This window comes from Alligator mississippiensis, chromosome 2 (genome assembly GCF_030867095.1).
Source record: "Alligator mississippiensis isolate rAllMis1 chromosome 2, rAllMis1, whole genome shotgun sequence".
Taxonomy (NCBI): Eukaryota; Metazoa; Chordata; order Crocodylia; family Alligatoridae; genus Alligator; species Alligator mississippiensis.
The window spans coordinates 9258309-9263290 of record NC_081825.1 but is presented as its reverse complement, the minus strand read 5'-3'; the positions used below and the strand labels follow the sequence as shown (position 1 = coordinate 9263290).

The 4982-nt window shown below is 44.5% G+C and overlaps 1 non-coding gene across 1 annotated transcript; it reads right to left on the bottom strand.

Moving 5' to 3' along the window:
* Positions 1-3768: 3768 nt before the first annotated feature.
* TRNAI-UAU (transfer RNA isoleucine (anticodon UAU)) lies at positions 3769-3861 on the bottom strand. The gene is given in 2 exon segments: positions 3769-3804; positions 3824-3861. It is a non-coding gene; the product is annotated as a tRNA-Ile (tRNA).
* Positions 3862-4982: the final 1121 nt, after the last annotated feature.

Below are 4982 nucleotides of genomic sequence, written 5' to 3'. Positions count from 1 at the left end.
ATTTTCCAGTAAATCTCTGTGAATTACAGGTTACAGTGCTCAACACACATAGAATCAAATGGAAAATGGGAAAGATGCATATTATAGACTCCGCTTTTAGCAGATGGAGTGCTGCTGTCCACTTTATTTGGGCCTTCCCTTGGTAGATTAGGTGGATGATTTTCAGGCCTCACGTGCCCGAGGAATGACGAGCATGTTCTAAATGGAGGTAGCTCAAATCGATAGCACTAACCTGAGGTATACTACGAGAATAGGGAAGGCAGTCTGAGTTTTCACTTGGGGTAGGAGGTTAAGTTAAAGATCTGTTGACAAAAAAGCCTGAGGCTGGTGAACACTAGGGGCACTAAAAGCTGGTGTATACAAGAGGAGAATCTGGTCTAACCGGCATTGTTCAAACTCAACTAGTCTCACAATATAACAGACGGTAGGAAAAAAACGCAATATGACTTGTCTAGGGCTTTTGCAGCCCAAGCCAGCAATGCCTGGCACAGGACACCCAATTAAGTGCGTTTCAAAGCCATCATTTAACTAGGCATGTATAGAGATGACTGCAATGGGCACCACAGATGATGAGAGACAGAAAGCCTTAAAAAAATAGGACTCATAACGGAGAAACAGTCTGTCTTCTGATTTGCCATCCCATCCCCTATAGCAGTTGGGTGGAAATGCTGACTCCGATAATGTTGAAAAGGCCAGAGGCAAAGTTCTCCGTTAAGGATGAGCAATCTGCAGATGGAAGGCACTCTATTCAGAAAATGCAAAGTATTACTGTAAGCCTGATGGGATAGGCTGCCCTCATTTATGCTGTTTCCTACTGTATGAGCAATTGTCTCCATCATGGCCGTTTGATAATTCTTTAGAAGTACTCTGCATTATCTAGGAGGTGACACATCTTGGCAAATATCAAAAGATGACTCTGGCTGCAGTTAGCGCTGCTAATAAGAACTCCTCGAGGCAGCCCAAGGACTGGTTTTTGAAAAGGCAATCTTAGCTTTGCTGTATCAGGCTCATCCAGTGCAGGATAATGCAGTTATTTTCTTTATTCCATGGAGTTTTCCACAATTTGCACAAGTTATGGGTCTGGGTCCAATTAAAGCAATGGGGACCTCTGATGACAAGAAAATCTGTTACAGCACGTGGGAGTATTAAATTGGAAGAAACGATTGGCAGTAACTGGACCCGTTACTTGTAAGGCAAGATAGTAAAGAAAGCATTAGAAAAATACAAGTGTTGCCCAATGCATCTGGCTGTTTTAAGGATGCAGAATGCTTATATTTGGTGGCCACAAACTGGAACAATCCAGCTGTGACATTCCCGACCTTCTAATTAGATCTGAGTGACTTAAAATTACAGCAGGACTATTTTCTCCTTATCTACTCTATCTAGGCTTTTATCAAGGTGCCAGTCACCCTGCCGAGGCACTGATTGTGTCTAGAGAAAACTCACTGTTTCATAATGACAGCGAAGGTGAAGTCCTGGCCTGGCAGTGTGCATTCCAGATGCTGGGAGCGACGCGGTTATGGAAGGACTGTTACCTACTCCATATCACAGTTATGCACCCTTGATGCTCTCTAGAGTTAGTACATTTATCCCCTCCCATGTGAAGCAGTAGCTCGTGTTCAGAGAGAAATTAGTTTTATCAAGTAAAGGTCTAGTGCAGTTTCCTCTTCAGGAACAAGGGTGCTTCCTTCTCAGTGTGCTGCCCCCCTGGAAGTGGCAGATGGTAAAGTTGCCATCCCGCTCCTGAAAAATAAAGAAACAGCAGCAGATTGCTATCACAAATGTTAGTTTATCATTAGATCTGACAAGGAGACAGTTAGCAGGGAGCATGTATCCACATGGGAGGTGAGGTAATGGCAGCAGAAACATTAGGCTTCTGTGGGTCACATTTTTATAGCTGATGGCAGAAAATGCAATTAGGGAAGCAAAAAAATTAGATTTAGCTACTTCCCATTTATAAACACGCAGGCTCATTCTGCGTTTCATGCTGACTGCATAATCAAACGCAAAGAGTTGTCTTTTTAATCTCTGTACATTGCCCAGAGCACTCAGTGGACATGAAAGCAAATAAATAATTTTCTTCATAGGCCTCAGTCAAGATTTTTTTCTGAGACATCATTTATTAAGCCAAGTTCCAGGGAGAAGATATGACAATCAGTTAGAGATCTGAACCCTTTAGATACTAATGCAAGAAGCACGGGGAATAAAGAGGAGGAATTTGAGGTCCTAGGACATTCAAGGAATTATAATGTAATTGGGGTTACGGACATGGTAAGACAGTTCTGGGAGAGACTAGAGGACTGGTACCAATGAGTAAAGCCTGTTCAGGAAGGATTGGCAGAGGAGAAAAGGAGGAGGTATTCCTCTCTATATGAAAGGCAATATATACTTGTTTGGCGGTCCAGTGCAAAGAGGAAGGGAGGCCTGTTGAAAGTCTCTGGCTAAAGTTCAGAGGGGAGACCAGCAGGAGGGAGGTCATGGTGGGCATCTGCTACAGGCCACCAAACCTGGAGGAGGAGATGTATGAGGTCTTTAAACAACTGACAGAAGCTTTCAAATCACAGGATCTGGTTCTCATGGGACACTTGAATACTGGGCCATTTGCTGGGAGGGAAACACAGCAGCGCACAAGCAGGCCAGTGTATTCCTGGAGTGTGTTGGGGATAATGTTGATACAGGTTGTAGAGAGGGGGCAAACTCTTCTAGACTTGCTGCTCACAAACAACAAGGAATTGGTTGCAAATGTGAAGGTGGAAGTAGAGCTGTCCTTTTGGGCAGGGAGGCAAATCAGGGTGACCACCCCAAACTCCACACTTTGGGGGGGCCCCATGGACAGTGTTGTATAGGCCTTGCCAGCTGCCATGCACCACCAGTTGCTGCTGGCTGTGCGCTCCAGGTGCTTGCCATTCCTTCCCACTGTCCCCGCACAGGCCCCGCACAGCCTGATATGCCCCAGGCCCCATGCACCCCTAGGGTCGACTCTGGGTGGACGGTTACTTGGGTGACAGTGACCACAAAATGATAAGAGGGTGGGAGACAGGAGTGCAGGGACTCAGGGCCATACAGGGAGGGCAGGAGCTAGAGCCCAAGTTACCAAATCTAAAGGGAATTGCAGGTGCAGAGTCCAAATCACAAATGGAGTCAGGGACTGAATTGCAAAAGTTGAGCAGAATTTCTGAAAGCCGGACTCGAGAAGCAGAGATAAGCAGGGTCAGAAGGCAGAAAACCCCAAAGTACAAGACACAGAGAGGCTCACCACAGCCAACCTTGAGGCAAAACTGCTGGCTGACCTCCAGGCTGCTGCCATAGGTGGAATAAAATGGGAAGGCTTTCATCCTCAGCCCCCAGCTGGGAGGCCCTAGCCGTAGGTGTCTGGTTTGTCAACCTGGGCAGGGTTTCCGGTTAGAGACTTTATTAGGTTTGGCCAGCTGAGCTGCCTCTGGTACCTTCCAGCCCTACTATCCTGTGATTCAACAAAGCAAGATTCAGGTAAGGCGTGGAGCTCAGAAACCTTGGCTCAAGTCTTATTTCTACCACAGACTCCGTTTTTGAATTTGGGAAAGTCATGGAGGCCCAGATCCTTAAAGGAATTAAGTGCTTAACTTTCAAGGATTTCACTGTAAGTCAGGCTTTTATGTCTTTGTGCCTCTTTTCCCCAATTATTAAAGTAGAAATAGACCCTTTTATAGATTCATAGATTGTAAGGCTGGAAGGGACCTTGGAAGATCATTGGGTCCAGCCCCCTGCACCAAGCAGGAAAAGGTCAAGTGCTCCAGGTGAGGTTTGAACTCACAACCTTGGCATCACTTCTCTAGTACTGCCTTATAAGTACCACATGCTAACCCATTGCACCACTGGAGCTTCTTATTTTTACTTAGGTAGCTTACATTGAAAGCATTTTTTGGGAAGCAGTTTCCTACTGCTCAGTGTATATGACTTCCAGCACACTGAGATTCTGATCTCACATAACAACAAGCTAAAGGTTTATTTTCTGCCACAACTGGTTTCATGGAAGGAGGATTTGGGGTGTGATACTACAGTATTGCTAGTCATACCTTTCTGGACTTGCCTTGTGTGGGGGGCAGCATTGCCTGGCCAGGATGGGCCCGAGCATGTTCTAGCCACACACAGCCCCTTTACCTGGTGTGATGGATCACTGCTGTGCAATAAGGGGTAAGTCCTTATAGATTAGAAGAGTGGTTTGAAGGGTAGGATGAGCAGTTGGCTCACAGTTCAAGAAGGTGAAGTTCAGGCCTGTGCCTAGGACCAACGCAAGCCCAATGCTCTTTTCATACCCTCAAGTGGATGTGAGGCATAACAGCAGCATCATTTTATGTTGAGCATTTGTACAGTTAATTTTATCCCAAGGAAGATTACAAATTTTTTGTTTAATTTTTTTCAGGGTTTCTAAGTGGGTGAGTAACTATAAGGTCATACAGATCCAACACTTTCACCTCCATTCGGACCCTCATTTTATTGACACAGGTAAGGCTGCCTTGTTTTGCTTGTTTTCTCCCACTGGCTGCAATTCAGCCTTGGCACGCACAAAATTGGTTTACTCAATGGCAGAGTTCAGTTGAACATTTCAATGAACATTTCCCTTTTTCTCTCTTTGAGAGAAAAAGACCATTTTAAAACAAAATGATTTTGAAATAAACCATTCTTTACAGCAACATTTTCATTTTTATCCAAAAATGTATTGTGCCTTTGGTTATATATCAAAATACAATGAGCAAAGAGAAAGTTGCAGTATTAAAATTATAATTTTTAGTACGGTAATGCCTACACGTGCCAAGAAAGTGTGGGCAAGGGGTACTAATGTCTTGCATAAGTAAACAAACACAAAGCATGTCTGTGTATAGCATATAGCACTATACTTGCACACATATAGCACTATACCTGCACACACGTTACAAAAAAACCATCAGGAGAGGATATGAATGTTGCAAAGTAAAGCTCTTTAAAATGAGAAGGGGTAACTT